The sequence below is a fragment of the Pipistrellus kuhlii genome, unplaced genomic scaffold (genome assembly GCF_014108245.1).
Source record: "Pipistrellus kuhlii isolate mPipKuh1 unplaced genomic scaffold, mPipKuh1.p scaffold_m20_p_3, whole genome shotgun sequence".
In the NCBI taxonomy this organism is placed as follows: Eukaryota; Metazoa; Chordata; class Mammalia; order Chiroptera; family Vespertilionidae; genus Pipistrellus; species Pipistrellus kuhlii.
This window is the reverse complement of record NW_023425529.1, coordinates 81,677,759-81,695,917: the sequence shown is the minus strand read 5'-3', so window position 1 is coordinate 81,695,917 and position 18,159 is coordinate 81,677,759. Positions and strand designations below refer to the sequence as shown.

The 18,159-nt window shown below is 46.9% G+C and overlaps 1 protein-coding gene across 4 annotated transcripts in view; it reads left to right on the top strand.

The window, feature by feature from the left end:
• Positions 1–3,749, top strand: part of TEAD4 (TEA domain transcription factor 4) — a 66,590-nt gene extending 62,841 nt beyond the window's left edge. For all 4 annotated transcript variants that reach the window (XM_045588360.1, XM_036454507.2, XM_036454508.2 and 1 more), the window contains one exon: positions 335–3,749. The gene's annotated coding sequence lies outside the window, so the exon portion shown is untranslated. The remainder of the gene's footprint in view (positions 1–334) is intronic.
• The last annotated feature ends 14,410 nt before the right edge of the window (positions 3,750–18,159 follow it).

Below are 18,159 nucleotides of genomic sequence, written 5' to 3'. Positions count from 1 at the left end.
GTGTGTGCCCCATGCTCAGGAAGATAATATATATAAATACACTAATGAGGAAGACAGTATTTCGGAGGGGTACAGACTGGTGGTTAGGAGCTAGCGTTAGACCACTAGGATTGAAATCCTGGTGTTTTGCTACTGCCTAGCCCTGTGACCTTGGGGCAAGTTCCTTAACTTCACTGTGCCTCAGTTTCCCCAACTGTAAAATGGGTGTAATAACAGTACCTACCTCGTTTATGTAGAGAGCCTCGCATAGTGTTTGATGAATACACTTTGTTAATAGTAGGAGCTTTCAGCCAAAGGAGTCAGATTGGAAAACTGGCTGATCTGATCCTCAGAGCAACTGGACTTCAGGGATGGGAGTGAGCAGGGAGTGGGTGATTCAGGGAAGGGGCCCAGTGGTGAGGGGCTGCCCGTTCGTGGATGGGCCATGTTTGGATACACAAGCAGGAGGAAGGCTGGCCCTCCTTCTGGGTGGGTTACCTAGTCTCCCTCTGTCCTCCACAGACCAGAACCCCTCTCTATTAAAAAGCTGTAACAAGCACACGGACTACTGCTAGACCTCATACTGAGTCGCTTAACACTACTGTGCAGGGGGCCGAGGTGGGGCGTGGGGTCCCCAAGTCCCTGGCTCGGGCTGGCATGTTCCCGCCTGTCTGTGAGGGATTGTGTTTGTGTAAGGCTGTCCGCCCTGCCCCCAGTCACCAGCACAGTCTTGCCCTCTCCCCTCTGCCCTTCCCTTTTCCTGGGGCTGTTTGGATAAGGGAGCTCATGATGTCTGCCCTGCTAGCTGACTGGGAACCTCCAGACAAATGCTCACGGAGGATGTGTGAGCAGCCTGTTGGCCGTGGGACAGACGCACAGGTGGGGGGGGGGCGGGTCTTTTTGTATCATGAGTGGGAAGGCGTCTGCAGATGTTGCTGGGCCAAGTGCTGGCTGTGAGTTTTCCCTTTTCCTTAGGAACTGACCTCAGTAACCTAATGGAGATTCACCTACTTATAGCCGCTGTGGGGAACAGATGAGCTGTAGAGTCCGTCCCACTGTTGGAGGGCAGACTGCGACCCTCGGGGCAGATAGGAGACCCGACCCAGCCCCCCTTCTGCAGCCTCACTGACATGCCCTGGGTGCTCTGAATCACTCATCCTTCCCAGCATGCCTCTGCCTCTTGGCCGTGGCCTCTGCCCCCACTGGAGAATGGTTATTTATGCTTCAGGAACCAGCATCACCTCTTCGCATGCAGAAGGGTTTGCCACTCCTCTTGTGTGGCCAAAGCATTCCAGTCCTGACCCGTTAGAGCACCTGCTATATACATGTACTTCTGTCATCTCTGCTAACCCTCACCCCACAGGTACTGTGCTGTCCCCGTTTTGAAGGTGAGGAAGGGGGCACAGAATGAGCACTAACGTTCTGGCAGTATTCATACATTTATTCACACGTGTGGCACATATTTATTTAAATTCTGCGCTGTGCCAGGCCCTGGGAATGTGTTGGTGACCAAGACAGACGAGGTCCTTGGGGAACTCGCACTTTACTGAGGAAGAAAAAGTGAGCAAGGAAACCAGATGTGAACGGATACAGGCTGTGGGAGGAGTGTGCTGAGGGTGGGGCACTGGGGAGCCTCATGCCTGAGGAGGGCCAGGGCAGGACAGTGACTGGTGTGTTCCAGGCCAGAGACGACAGTGTGTCGGGGTACAGAGGGGGAGACGCAGGGCTGAGGTTCAGAGGCTGCAGCCAGCCGTCCAGGTGGGGGCTCGCTCCTCCGCTGGGCAAACCCCCTCACTCGGTAAGGACTTGGGGTTTTACTCCATGGGAAGGGGGTCTTGGAAATGTTTTAAGCAAAGGAATGAGTCTTTTTTATCTGAATTTTAGAAAGCAGCACTGGAGCTGCCTGGACTACTGAGAAGCACATGTAATTGTCTGCTTCTGAGTCTGTCTCCTCCTAGACGCAGCTTCTGTGGGTGGAGGCCATAGCCTTCCTGGTCTGTTACTTCCTGTAGACCAGGCACCGCTTCTGGAGCCAACTGGGGCCTGAATGACCACACGTGTACAGGCCGTGGGATCCATGCCATTGGGGCCAGGGAGGTGTGCAGGCTTCCTGAGGCCTCTTGGGTAGAGCCTTGCCCTCCTATTACAATTTATAGCGAGCAGGCACTGCCATGGAGATGGGGATGTGGAAATACTGCCTGTCTGGTGGGGTCTGATGATGACAGAGCAGCCTGTGACCCAGTGGCCACCAAAGAGCTCCTATAGAGTAGGATGATCTAACAAGAGATACATGCCTTTAAGGTGCGTGTACACAAGTGTGTTGTGTGCGTGCGGATGTGTGGACACAGGCTCTGCCCTTTCAGGACTGAAGCCAGGGGAGAGAGGAACAAGGGGCTGCCATGGTGTGGCCTGGCCCAGGCCTCCTACATACTTTGTACATCTGCTCCCTGTCCCTGGTTGTGGGGTTCAGAGGACAGTGGGCAGGGTGGTGATAGGGCCAGAAGTAGGAGGGCTGGCACCTCTTGTAAGCAAGTGTGATGGCAGTGGGTAGCTCTGACAACTGGCGGGGCTGGGCCTGGAGTGGGCCACACCTCACAGAGGAGGAACGTGAGGCCAAGCAGCGATGTGTTTGGTTTTACCCAGTGGCCATTTGTGTTTGGGCTCTTATTCCATTATCTTTTACGTCAGTTCCAAGATGAAAACAAAAAGCTTTTTGCCAGTTAATTCTATACAAGTTGTTTTTAAAACCTTAAACCCTGGAGCCAGGCTCGTCTGAAGCAGAATTGCCTTCTTACAGCCGTATGATCTGGTGCAGATGACTAACTTCTCGGAGTCTTCATAACCGCATTTGTAAACGCGAGTTAAAGGGCTTTGACTTGAGCGGCTGCTGGGAGGAAGAGCGCCCGCACCCTGAGTCCCAGTGAGCGCTGAGAAGGCTATCAAGGTAGAGGTTTCAGCCTTTTCCAGCTTGAACACCATGAGTGAGTTACTAAAACTCCACGGCACACCAAAAGTATATTTTTTGCTGATCTGACAAAAAAAGAATAGGTATAATTTTGGTTCATTCACACCGGATAGCTATTGTGTTGCCTGTTGTCATTTTTTTATTTGACAACCTAAAGGAAAGGCGGTCAGCGCTCCTGACTTAATATAATAGTCAGGTGTTGCATGATTATTGCAGCACATGGTTGAAAATCACTGACTTGGGGGTATAAAAATTTCACCTAACTATTCATACATACACACACACACACACACACACACACATTTCACCTAACTGCTCCACACACACACACACACAAACACACATTTCACCTAACTGCTCTCCACACATACACACAAAACACTTCACCTAACTGCTCTACACAAACATACCTCACCTAACTGCTCTACACACACACACACACACATACCTCACTTATTTTTAGAGAACAAAACAAGCTGTATGCAAAATGGGGCAAAACAGGCAGGGAGGAGGCCTCAAGGCTAAGAGCCGGCCCCAGGGCCCCAGTGAAGGGTCTTAAGGGGAGGACAGAACAAATGTTGGCTAAGTCACTGAGTAGGAAACTGTCTGGAATTTGTTTGCTTCCTCAGAAAGGATGGGGAAAGGGTCAAGTGCCTTTGTAGGCGGCTGGAGACCAGTTGTTGGAAATGGCTAAGGGTCTTTTTAAGCTCAAGGATGTCTAATATTCAACTAAGTTTTTGTATTTTTGCTATGAAAACCCCCTTTGTCTCTCCACATCTTCAGTAAAGTCTACCATGTACACAAAGGCTTTTGTCCACTGATTTTTTTAAATACAGAAATGAAAGTCATCTGTCAATAGAGCAACAGAAGCAGTGGCCACAGAGGCATCATAACTGAACCAGGCCAGCCCTGTCCCTCCTGAGAGAATGGAAAGTATTATACGTGGGTGCCTGCAAGCATGGGGGTCAGAGACAAGAGGCTTGGCTGCCACCTGGGTCATGTAAGCTCCTCAGCCGGGTTCTGTGAGCACTGCATTTTGAAGCACAGCAATAGGTGTTTAAACAACAGTGGGTCACAAAAAGCCACTGGATCTGGAAGTGGCCAAAAGGAGGCTCTGGCAGGGCTGGTGGGATGTTCCTGGCTGGGCATCTGAGGAACTTCATTGTAGCCCCTGCCAGAAGGAAGCAGGCACACAGGATGAACTTCGCTCACAAAAAACTGTGATTGATAAGCCCACGTGCCACTTCACTAATTCACGTTGAGCAGTGCTACTGCCAGGTTGTGGGAGCACCTGTGTGTGCTAGTCAGCACCCTCCTCCCCCATTGGAAACCAGATCATTTGCGTCTGGTGGTTCATGCATATGTTCAACCAGGGAGTGGGGTGGGCTTAAAGGACTGTGCCAGCAATGGTGAGAGTCTCTTGTGCCTGTCTCTACTTTGGGGACCTGAATTCTTCTATCCAAGGAGCAAGGAGTCTCTCTCTCTCCCCCCTTGGATATTGGTAGAGATGGCTCCTTTTTTGTAACCCATTGTATCATGCTGAAAAGTCCCAATGCTTGTGAATATTCAGACGGTTGGCGTTCCTCAGAGCACCAATACACATTAGCCGCTGTGCTATGTTCCCCTTCACTAGCTTGGGATTCAAAGGGGATAATTTTGCAGCCTCATTAACCTGCGGCTCCCTCTGTGTGGGCTGGACCAGTGCTGACACTATTCTCTAATCAGTGTTTCCCAAACTTTTGACATATGTGTACCCTTTCTATAACTTTCATAATGCTGAGTACCCCTCGTACTCATGAGAACGTAGAATTAGGCGCAGCTAAGCACAGTGCAGTGCATATCCCCACCAAACTCCCGTGCAATGCGTACCCCCATCAAACTCTTCCCGTACCCTTGTGGGTATGCGTACCACACTTTGGGAAGCACTGCTAGGTCTGAGAGCACTGAGAAGAGGCAGCCGTAGACTGAGCTTTCTTAGTTCACAGGAAAGGGGGAAAGAGCAGGAGAGCAGAAAGGGTAGGGAAAGAGGAGGGTGGGAGTGCCACTATTGTCCTTTAGGCCTTTCCAGGAGGGATTGGGCCCGGAGGAGGGGGACGGGGGGAGGCCTGCTGTGGCACAGCAATCATTCCAGCACTCAGTAAACACTGAGCACCTACTGTATGCCAAGCGCTATGCATGGTGCTGAGGTTGCCCAGGGAGAATGCAAGGACCCTTGCCCTCATGACGTCCATTCTAGTGGGGGAGACTGATAATAAACAAACCATTAAAAAGGTAAATAAACAAGAAAATGCCAGGAAGTGATTAGTACTTTGATGGCAAAACAAAACAAAACAGGATGATGGATCAAAACAGTTTGGCCATATCTGGCCTGCTGCCTGTTTTGTTTTGTTTTTAATCCCTGGGAGCTAAGAATGGTTTTCATGTTTTTAAATGGCTGAAAAAAAATATCGAAAGGAGAATAACACTCGTGAAATGATAGGAAGTCCGAGTTTGTGTCCTGTAGAGCTTTACTGGAACATAGCCACAGCTGCCGGTGTAGTCCTGCCGATGCCAGCCTTTGGCTGTGACACAGCTGAGTGGAGGCGGCAGAGACCACATCCAGCTCGCGCTGCCTGAGACACTCACCGTGTGCACTTACAGCACCAGCGGGCTGACACCTGTGTTAAGAAGTGGCTCGTGGGGACTTCAGAGTGGGTGCTCACTGAAGGCCTCTAGGTGACCTTAGGAGCCAGCCATGTGAAGACCTGGAGAAGGGAACCCCGTTTGGAGGGTGCGGAAGTGGGGAAGAGCTCAGTGTGTTCAGTGGCAGGAAGGCGAGTGCAGCTGGGGGAATAGCCTGTCCTTATTTCCGGTAGCCACACCTCCCCTGATTTACCCTCGGAAAGCAATGGCTTCAGGATGTGGCTCATCTCCCGCCCTGCTGTTTCCTCCCGGTTCTTTCCTTTGGGTTGTTTTGGTCTTGGTCACTTGTGTCAGAGCCTTGCCTCGGAAGCTGCTATTGCCTCTACTTCAGAGGGGCACTGAGCCAGGGGGGCTCAGCCCAGGAGGGAGGTGTTGGAGGCCGGCTGTGGCCATCAGGTGGGGCTCTTACCTTAGGAAGCGGGTTTGTTAGGGTATTTCTCCCTGGCCTGGTCAGATTCCATAGAAAGTGTTCCCCCAGTTTCTTGCTGGAAAGAACTGTGGCCACCAGCATACTGGGAAGTAAATGGGAGGAAATGACCAGGGATGTCTCAACATTCAGTGTGGACACTTTTGCCAATTCTCCTGTTGGCTGCACAGTACTCTTGTGCTCAACTGGACCTGGTGTCCCCGGCCCAGACACACCCACTGTTACCCTCTCCCACAGAAAGAACTCCCAGCTTCTGGCTGTGCTGGGAGGGGCAGCCCCCACTACACAGGGTCAAAGAGATGACTTGGGGAGCTGTCTCTTGAACTGAATTTGAGCGGTCCCATTTTTACCTCCATTTCCAGAGATACCTAGTACCATCAATTCTTTTTATTTTTTTTATTTTATTGATGTTTTTACAAAGTGGAAGGGCAAGGGAAAGAGAGTCAACATCAATCAGCTGCCTCCTGCACACCCTCCCCCCACCCTCCCGGGGATGTGCCTGCAACTAAGGCACATGCCCTTGACTGGAATCGAACCTGGGACCCCTGAGTCTGCAGGCCGACGCTCTATCCACTGAGCCAAACCGGTCAGGGCTCATCAGTTCTTGACTTCGGGGAAGTCGGTGATATAAATCATGTTCCTTTTTTACTTTCCCTGGGTTAGGTTTCAGCTTCTTGAGTCTGCTAAGTCAGTTGGCATTTGTCCTGTTTTCCAGCTTTGGAATTTTTGTTACTATTATTTCCCCTCCTGTTCCCTTTGTTCTTTAGAGAAAACTTTAAAAAATCACTTTACAGTCGTCTTGGAAGGGTTTCAAGAGGGAGCAAAGTGGCTCTGTTGAATCGACCACCTTTGTCCTGATTTACTTACTAAAATATCACTGTGATCATTGTGTGAAGACAGATAATAGAGCAGGAGTGAGAGCAGAGGGACACAGTGGGGGGCTATGCAAAGGTCCAGGTGAGAGCTGATGGTGCTCTGGATGAGAGTGCAGTGGTGGAGTTAAAAGAAAATGGGTGACCTTGCCGAAACCGGTTTGGCTCAGGGAATAGAGCGTCGGCTTGGGGACTGCAAGGTCCCGGGTTCGATTCTGATCAAGGGCATGTACCTTGATTGCGGGCATATCCCCAGTAGGGGGTGTGCGAGAGGTCGCTGATCGATGACTCTCTCTCATCGATGTTTCTGGCTCTCATCTCCCTTCCTCTCTGTACAAAATCAATAAAATATATTAAAAAGAAAAAAAAAAAGGGTGACCTTGAGTTATGTCCTGAAGACAGCCACTATGACTTCCAGATGGTTTGGTTGTAGGCAGTGTGGGAAAGTGAGGAATTAATTCCAAAATTTCCTTGCTTAAGTCATTGGTGGCATTTACTATGATGGGCAAGTTCTGGAGAGAAGCAAGTGTGTGGGTGGAGATAGCGTTAAAGTTGAGATACCTATTAGACATCCACGTGGAGTTGTCAGATAGCAGCTGCATATATGATAGTGGAATCAAGGGGAAATGTCAGGGCTGGATTTAGACTTCTTTGGCATCTGGATTGGTATTTGAATCCTTGGCCCTAAATGAGATTACTTAGGAGGAGGAGAGTATGGATGGAAAAGGAAGAGATGCTCAGGTCTACCCAAGTCACCCAACATTTAAGGATAGAAGAGAGGAGGGAGCCCAGGGCAGTGTGATTCTCTTCTCAGTAGTAAAGAGAAAAAGATGTTTCCGTAGCAAGTGGTGAAATGCTACTGGCAGGTAGATGAAAGAGATGACAGAGAAATGGCCATTTTTGATCTCCCCTTCTTTGTAATAGTACTCCTCCATTTCACCTGGGCACATGGCCACTAAAAATAAAAACCATATTTCCCAGGCTCCCTTGCAGCTAGTGTGTGGCCAGTGGGCATAAGTAGAACTGCAATTTCAAAGGGGAGAGGCCATGTTCACCTCCACCTCTCTTTCCGTTGGCTGCATTGTGATGTAATGGCTGAATTTCCTGCAGCCTTTTTGGACCATGAGATCACCTTAGCAATGGAAGCTACCCATGGTAAAGCAACAGGTTAAAAAGGACTGCCCAGTTGGTGTGGCTCAGTGGCTGAGCATTGACCCATTCACCAGGAAGTCACTGGTTCTATTCCCGGTCAGGGCACATGCCTGGGTTGCAGTCTTGATCCCCAGTGGGGGGCATGTGGAAGACAGCTGGTCCATGTTTCTCTCTCTTCCTCTCCCTCCCTCTCTCAGAAATCAATAAAAACATATTTTAAAGATTCACAGCTAAAAATAAAGAAAGAGAAAAAGGATCTTGGGTCTTTGATTCCAGGGAGCACCATAACAGCTCTGGACAGATTTTATATGAGAGGTAAATAAACGGTCTTGTTTAAGTCACTTTTATTTTGTGTTTTCTATAATTAGCAGCCAAATGTAATTCTAACTGATCTATCATTGGATCTGGCGACAAACATTAGAGGCATAGTGGTTGAAGCATGAACAGCTGTAAAAACAACAACCATAATAATATCACTCTGACTCTATAGCACTTTTCAGTTTGCAAAGCACTTTCAAACACACTGTCTTGCCTAGTGTTTGCAGCTCCATTGTGATGCTGTAGACATTGTCTTCATAGATGGAAAAACTGAGGCTCAGAGAAATCACTAACTCCATGTCACTTGGTTACTAAGTCGCAGGACTTACACTTCAATCTGGATCTTCTGGCTCCTCACCCAGTGCTCGTGGATATAGGTGGAGGGAAGGTCATGAATGCACATAAGGATCTGCCCCAGAGTTTGCTTGATGCTGGGTTGGGGTAGTTGGAAATTAATCCCCAAAGAGTACTGACATTAAAGAGAAAGCTCCCCCTTTTTTTTTTCTCTTGTGCAGCACAGTTTCTCAGTTTTCAGAGAAATGCCTATATTTTTATAGGGGTGAGGTGAGGTATAAGAAATAGTGGAGAATAAAGGGAAGTGAAAATTAGACAACCACCAACATTGGAGGGAAAATGTGTTTGCCAGCTGGCATGCTAGTGGTCCCCCCTGGAAGTAATTAGGTAACAATCAGATGCTCAGACCCCGTCTGCTGAGTGTCCTGTGACCATAAAAATGTTTTCTCCGTTATCAAAGGGATTTGCTTCTCTTTTCAGTCTCCCCTCCTCAGGCCATGCTGAGAACTTTTTAAGTTTGGCACAATTCTCTCCTTCTGCTTTTCCTCTTTAGTAACTGCTTTGCCGACTTCTTTCCCTAAATCCCCTTTGATCCTGATGTAGACACTTTGTGGTGATGCATGCCCACACGTCATTTTGAGGTAGTTCAGTATATGCAGATTTTAAGCTGATTAAGGGTTTGTAATGTCCTAACAGCAAGCCAAGGTGAGATGGTTTTTAAGTAACTTGCTCAGAGTTCACAGTCAGAAAGTGGAAGCTGGGATTTGAAACCAGCTGTGTAACTTAGACCCCATATTGTCTAAGACCCCAGCTCTCACCTTAGAAAATTAAGAGCCCCCACTCCCGGGAAATACCATTTTGTTCCTCCTACTCCTGACCCCCTTTAATCTTGTCTGACCCACCCTTGCACTACTCCTGGAGGCACATGAAAGCAAGCCTGACATGCCTGCCCCAGGGAAGGCCTCGGCGCCTCCCCGTTACCACAGCCCACTTGCTCTTGCTCTTCATCTCCCTGGATCATGGATTCCTGGCTGCAGGCCCTGGCTTTGATATTTGCTTCTGCTCTCTCAAGTTTGGCAACTCATCACATTCCCCTTGAAGTTTTTTTGGTTAGCCCTCTGTTCCTGCCTCTGACTTTGTTCCTTTCGTGGCCTTGGGTGAGGAGCCCTCTCCCCGTGGCCTGGACCCTGCAGAACCGTGCAGCTGGGTCAGAGGCAGAGGTGGCTTGGAGATGGCATTAGGGCAAGGGGTATAAGAAGACTCAAATCCTGCCCTTAGCCACAGTTTCCTGCCCTCAAGGGAGATATATGCACAAAACAGGCACTTACTACTGTCTTTTTACCAGGTAAGACTTGGACCCTGATGTGGAATTTCAGAAAGGTTGGCTTGAATGCTTAGAGCCAAAGCAGGCCTCATTTGACTCATACATACTTACTGAGCTCCTAGGATGTGTCCGGCATGGTTCTAGCTCCGGGAGATGCAGCCCTGATTCTCAGAGAGCTTACATCTAGTAGGGGGAAATCACAAAAAATGAGTAAAATTACATCAGGCCTCCTCTCCTATTCTATTTATTTCCCCGGGACCATATCCAAATGCCCTGTAGTCTTGGATCTGATCTCTGAGATGGGGGCAAAACCACATTCACATCAGAGATCAGCACAGGGAGTGTAAGACTTAAGAGCAGTGGGTGGGGGGTGTCAGTTGCTTCAATGACTAGGATAGCAGCACCTCATCCCCCATTCCCTGCAACCACCACCAAGGGGCCCTGACAGTGAAATAGTTTGTTTCAGCCACAGTGAGAACACAAGAGCATGTGTAAGGGTGAGCGAGAGCTCGCTCTTCTGGCTGAGGGAGCATCTCCAGCCCTCAGTCACCGGTAGCGGGGACCACTGAAAAGAGCCACATGCACACACGCTCCCATGTGGGACACATGCACTTCAAGGGCTTCAGAGCATGGCTCCCAGCCAGTGGCAGGCGGTGCGGCAGAAGCACGGTAGAAATGCAAATTCTCATCCACCCCATCCCAGTGGTTTGCAATCCAAATCTGCAGGTGATCCCTATACACATTGTAGTTAGAGAAGCAACAGGCTAGACTTTAGGTGAAGGGAAAAGTTCCACCCCCAGAACGTGACCAACAATAATTCCTTCCTCTTGGAAATGCAGCATCGGGTGGAATATAGAGGGCTTCCTTCCCTGGGAAAGGATATATATATATATATATATATATATATATATATATATATATATATATATATATATATGTTTGAGTAAACTAGGCTAATAAAGGGTGATATGCTAATTAGACTGGGAGACCTTCCAGGTGTCCTTCTAGACAAATCCATGGTGTTGGGGCCGAGGCAGAGGCAGTTAGGGGCAATCAGGCCAGGAAGGGAGGGCAGTTGGGGGCAAGCAGACCGGCAGGGTGGAGGCAGTTGGGGTTGAGCAGGCCAGCAGGCAGAGTTGTTCAGGGCGATCAGGTAGGCAGGTGAGCAGTTAGGAGCCAGCAGTCTTGGATTCTGAGAGGGATGTCCGACTGCCATTTTAGGCCTGACTTCACAGGGATCAGACATCTGAGGAGTCCCAGATTGGAGAGAGTGTAGGCTGCACTGAGGGACAAGCCCCCCCCCCCATGCACAAATTTTGTGCACTGGGCCACTAGTATATTCATAATTGTTTCTAAACATTATTCATGAAACATAGTAAGTCTCAACCTATAGATCTAATATTTATTTACTAGTAAGCATTTAACCTTTAAACTTATTCTACCTTAGTATTAAATTAACATCACAAGTCTAATATGTCACATGCTTTTTATACTATTTCAACACGTTAAAAAGCAGATAAAAAGTGTACACTTAGCCCTAGCTGGTTTTGCTCAGTGTTTAGAGTGTTGGCCTGGGCCTGAAGGTTTGAGGGTTCATTTCTGGTCAATAGCACGTCCTCTCTTCCAGGCCCCACCAATCAATATGTCTCTCTCACATTGATATTTCTCTCTCTCTCTGTGGGAATGCCTTCCTGTGCTCATATTTTGTGTGCCACAATAACAAAATTCGTTTAAAAATCACACAAAAAAATACAATTCAGTGCTTCTTTTATTTCTGGTTATAACACTGCCTGGAAATAGAAAAAAATTTACAGCTTTATAATAATAATAATTATTATTATTATTACTATACTAGAGGCCTAGTGCATGAAATTCATACAAAGGGGGTAGGTCCCTCAGCCCGGCCTGTGCCCTCTCACAGTCTGGGACCCCTGGCTCCTTACTGCCTGCCTATTCACTCCTTACCGCTCCACTCGCTGCTCCTTAGCGCTGCTGTGGAGGTGGGAGAGGCTCCTCCCACTGCTGCCAGAGCTGAGCCGTACTTTGCTTGTGGGAGCAAACTGACCACCAGGGGGCTGTTCGTACATTGAGTGTCTGCCCCTTGGTGGTCAGTGTGCATCATAGTGAGCAGTCATTCCGGTCGTTTAGTCATTTAAGCATATATATATATATATATATATATATATATATATATATATATAGATAGATAGATAGATATATATACACTATATATATATACACACTATATATATATACACACTATATATATATATATATATATATATATATATATATATATATATATATATATTTCAGAGAGGACGGGAGAGGGAGAGAGAGAAATATCAATGATGAGAGAGAATAATTGATTGGCTGCCTCCTGCACACTTAGACTGGGAGACATCCTAGTGGGGATGGAGTCCACAACCCAGGCATGTGCCCTGACCAGAATTGAACCCAGGACCCTTGAATCCACAGGCTGACACTATTCACTGAGCCAAATCAGCTAGGGCCATAGCTTAATTATTAACCAAAGCATGGCATTGTTTAAATAGTTGACATTTTGGAGAACTCGTGTGTACCTTTTTTTTGGCCTAACTCATTTTAATGCCATTATGGATTCAGGTTTTTCATAAGACTTTTGTTATTTCTCTAATATTCATATTGTCTCCATTTTGCTTTTTTTTTTCTTCTTCTTCTGTGTTTCTTTTCCTCTTAACACTGCTTCAAAATTAATATGCCCTTGGCCTAGCTGGTTTGGCTCAGTGGATAGAGCATTGGCCCATGGACTATCTAATACACTCTCTCCAATCTGGGACTATCTAATACATTCACCTCTTAAAGAAACCAATCATGGGCTGAGCCCTGGTCAGGGTGTGTGAGGGAGGCAACCAATCGATTTATCTCTCTCACATCAATTTTTTTTCATCTCTCCCTCTCCCTTCCATTCTCTCTAAAAATCAATGGGAAAATATCTTCAGGTGAGGATTAAAGAAAAAAAAATTAACATGCTTCTGGCATCCTCTGGCAGACTTAGGTCTGCTTTGATTTTTCTTGTCCACAGTAAGGAATCAGCTAGTCTCCAAGGAGTTCTGGTTTCTTTAAGAGGTGAATGTATTAGGTACCAGTACCTGGATGCTTGTGGAGTGAATCAAATTATCCACACGAGGACGGAGGCGGAGGAGGAGTCTCCGCTTTTCGGCCACTCCAATAAGAGAACCAATTTCTGCCTCCTCATTTTTAAGAAAAAACACAACACCCCTCCCCCAAAACAATCCAAAACACAAAAGGCTTTTGCCAAGATCCCCAGTGACCTTAAACTCACTAACTCTGCTAGATACTTATTAGCCATTGTCTATTTTCCTCTTCAATCTAATCCTCTTTGCCTGTTGCCTATCTCCATGGTTGGCTCCACCAACCATTCTCTTAGGCTGGCCAGAAACCTGATGACTCATTCTTAACACCCTTCCCTCCCTAATCCATCATATTCATTGCCAATCTGTACATTTCACTTTCCAAACCTCCCTCAGGGCTATGATATCCCTTCTTTGTCACTACCGCTAATCTAGACCAAGCTAACTTCATCTTGTGCCTAGACCACTGCTAAAGCCTATTGTCTCCAACACTGTCTCCAACAATATACTACAGCCAAATAGTCTCAAAATGTAAATCTGATCGTCTCTTTTATTTAAAACACTTCAATTTATGACGTACTTTCGACATATGTACATGTCAAAATCCTTAACATGACCTGGCACAGTCTGCTGCCTATGCGATTCTTTCCTCTTATCTTGCATCATGCCCCTGGCCCCAATTCCCTTGCTCCAGGCATATTAACATTTTCTATACTATGGCAAATTCATATTTGGGTTTAACACTTTTTGGGCTGCAGGGCAGAATTTGAAGTGTGATTTTAAACAATGGAATTGCCTTTCTAAGCATATAAGAATATTCTAAGCTCATTGAGAAAGTTGACACAAATGTAGCTGAAATGACTATTATTGTTATACTAAAGGCCCGGTGCACAAAATTCATGTGTGGGTGGGGTCCCCTTAGCCCAGCCTGAACCCTCTCCAATCTGGGACCCCTTGGAGGATTTCTGACTACTGGTTTAGGCCCGATCCCTCTCACAACTCAGGACTGCTGGCTCCTGACTGCTCACCTGCCTGCCTGCCTGATTGCCCCTAACTGCCCCCCACCCCTGCCAGCCTGATCACTTCTAATTGCCTCTGCCTGCTGGCCTGATCACCCCTAACTGCCCCCACTGCTGGCCTGATCACTCCCAATTGCCCCCCCCCCCCCATCAGCCTGGTCACCCCCAACTGGTTGCCCTACACAGCCTGCTGTTCAGTCGTTACTGTTACTGTGACAGTGTCCCAGACAATTTGCATATTCCTCTATTATTGTATAGATTTATTGATTACAACCAGCTACTCACATGCTCAGCTAGATGGTATATAAGTCACACACACACACGCACACACACACGCACAGACACTCATAGATAGTTGTTTCTAAGATTCTATAATAGCTGGACATATGCCTACCAACAGCTTTAGCTTTCCCAAAGACCTTCTGCAGGGATGTTCTGCTTTTTTTTTTTTTGGTTTGTATACTTTGTCTGATTTCACAATGTCATGCATTTTTTGTCTTTATAGAGTGAATATTGACCACCAGGAATTCTAGACATAGAATCTGCACTTCTTTAGAAAGGTCTGACCAAGACTTTGCAAAATCTAGGCAGCTCCAAACCAGCTGCCTCTTGAAAGTGCATGCTTTCTGCAGGCACTGACCCACCCGGGGTCACACATGTACATGTGCACACCCACCCAGAGTTACTTGTTTATTATACTCAATGATTTTAATCCGTTTTTCTTTGTTTTTTGACATTTGAGAACTTGGATCCAACCCACTGTCACTCCTGCAATACATCTGAAGATAGGAATTTGAAGGCCCTAATTTGGTGCAGGGGTTACCTGTTAGTTTTTTTAAAATCCTCACATGAGGACTTTTTTTTTTTTTAATTTATTTTAGAGAGAGAGGAAGGGAGAAACATTGATATGAAAGAGAAATATCAATTGGTTGCCTCCTGTACACACCCTGACTGGGATCAAACTCACAATCTGGGCATGTGCCCTGACCAGGAATTGAATCCAAAACCTTAACAAAAAATTTAAAGTATATTTTTATTGATTTCAGAGAGGAAGGGAGAGGGGTGAGAGATATAGAAGCACCCATGATGAGAGAGAATCATTGATCGGCTGTCTCCTGCATGTCCCCTATTGGGGATGGAGTCCACAACCTGAGCATGTGCCCTGACTGGGAATTGAACTGTGACTTCCTGGTTCATAGGTTGATGCTCAAGCACTGAGCCATGCCAGCTAGACAAACCTGAAACTTTTTGATGTATGGGACGATGCTCCAACTAACTGAGCCACACCGGCCAGGACTGATCCATGTTTTTGTAAATAAAGTTTTATTGGAACACAGTTGTGCTCATTCATTTACACATTGCCTATGGCTGCTTTTGTGCTATAATGGCAGAGTTGAGTAGTTGTGACAGAAACCATCTGGTCTGCAAAGCCTAATGGTTCCCTCAATCCTGCTACACTCACCACTTTGAGCTTTGGAAGAGAAAGAAGTTGAAGGAAGGAGGGGAGGGGGCCCTTGGGATGGTCTGTGTTCTTTAGAAGTGGGAGCCTGGAAAAGAAGCAGAACAGTCTTGGCCACTTCCGCCTGCCTCACCCTGACAACGGGGGAAGGTTTTGGTTTGGGTCCTCTTGGTGCAGCTGATAGGCTTCAGTGACCAGCAACCACTGTTCAGTTTGCACAAATAAATATTATTGAAGGGAAGGAACTGCTTCATTCTTTTTCTTCTAAGTGATTTTTAGAGAGAGTAGAAGGGAGAGGGAGAGAGAAACATGGATCTACTGCCTCCTGTATGCCCCCTACTGGGGATCGAGCCCATACTAGGGCATGTGCCCTGATGGGGAATCAAACCAGCAACATTTCAGAGAACAGGACAATGCCCAATCAAATGAGCCACACTGGCCAGGGCAAGGAACGATTTCATTTTTCATTCTCCTTTAAACTAGAAACTCTACTGTGCACTCAACTGACGCTGTATGTCTTCTCATTGTCTGATTTAATGCCCCGATTTTATCCTGGGTAGATTTGACCACTCATTACTAGTAGATGTGGATGTTGACCTTCTAGTACAGCGGTCACCAACCGATGGCCCGCGGGCCACTGGTGGTCCATGAGGTCCAAAAGGTTGGTGACCTCTGTTCTCACTCCCCCTTTTGTCATCTCATGTGGGAGAGTTGATCAAAGTTATGAAGACACCTCTGAAGTAACTTTGCACATGCAACTGATAGAAGCTGGATAGAGTAGCAGGTAAGTGCCAGAACCTGCAACCGGACAAACTGGGGTTAAACCCAGCAGTCATTTATTGGCTAAATGACCTGGAGGAAAATACCTAACTTATTTTTAACTTTCCCCACCTCATTGATTTCAGAGAGGAAGGGAGAGGGAGAGAGAGAAACATCATTGATGAGAGAGAATCATTGATCGGCTGCCTCCTGCACACCTGTCACTGAGGATCGAGTCCACAGCCCAGGCATGTGCCTGGACTGGGAATCAAACAGTGACTTCCTAGTTCATAGGTCTATGCTCTACTAGTGAGCCAGGCAGATAGGGCTTACCTAACGTGGTTCCCCCCCCCCACCCCCCCTCAATTTCCTCATGGTTTAAAATGGAGGGCTGATGATAGTAGCTACCTCATGGAGCTGTTGTGAGGGTCAAATGAATTAGAACATGTAAAGTACTTAGACCTATGCCTGGCACATAAGCGTTTGGAAAATGTTAACTGCTGTTCTGTGCTTTACAAGCTACAAGTGAAAAAGAAAACTGGCTAAATGCAGTGTCGGAAAAAGCCTCCAACAGTGAGAATTCTCCCCACTAGGTGTCACAATTCAGCAAGCACTGTCTGTCCTTTGACTTGGGGTGGCTGGCTGAAAACTTAATTTTGCTTGTTTATCATTTTTGATTGGATTTGGTGATTTCAAGGGGAATAAACTGACATACTATCTTTTGAGATCTCTGGGGATGCAGCAATTCCAGCAGAATTGCTGATATGCAGGGCTGGTAGGAGCTGTTTGGAGTATTGCCTTTGTTCATAGTTAATGTGACCTACAATTTATTGTCCAGATTAAGATATTTTGAGAGTGAATGGAGGATTATTTATAACTATGTCAGGAGTAGTAAATGGGATATTCCCAACAACCTGGATGTAGTCACCCGACCTTTTCCTCAGCACTTCCAGAATCTCCAGACCACAAACTCACTGACATTCCTCAGAAGCCTGGTGCAGTAAACAGTGACAACATGCTTTTGGGAGTTCCTGTCCTAAAATCTTGCCTCCTTGTCAGGTATTTATTTGAGTTTTGTCCTCTGTGGACCTAGTAGTATGTGTCTGCCTCACAGATGCAAGCCTCCTTATGTTGAATAATTACGTATCGTCTGTGGCTTTCCTCCATGGCTTTTTCCTGAGCTGTAAACCTCTTTGGAGGCACTGAGTCGTCCTTCTCTGGATGTGTTGAAGGAGGGTGAGCAGTTTGGCCACTTCTTGGGTTATTGCTTGAAGGGTTTTTTTTTCCCCCCTAAGGTTTCTTTCATTCCTAAGGCTCATAATCCTTGGTTATCAAATTTGCTTATCTTTTTTTTTTAAAGGGCAGAAGGACCCTCTAGCTACTCCAACAGGTAATTACATATGTGACTCAGCCCTTGCTGAGCACCCAAGTTTCATCAATCTTTTGATAAAAGTCTTGTAATTATGACATGCTGGAATTGGCTCCTGGCACTTATCTTTTTTAAAGGGCAGGAGGAAGCTAACAAAATCAAACGTTGTGCTTTTGCCCCCATCATCTTGGCCATCCTATCAACCCTGTGGCGTTGGTATTATTAGGGTGAAGAAACTAGAGAGGCACAGTGCACAAAAGGCAGAGCCAGGATTCCAGATCTGCATGGCTCCAAAGCCCTGTGGTTTCTACCACACCGGGCTGCCTCCGGCCTTTACAGAAGGAGCAGTCACCAGCAGACATCCTTAGCAAGCCCCTTTCCCTCTCTGGGTAACAAATTCTTCTGG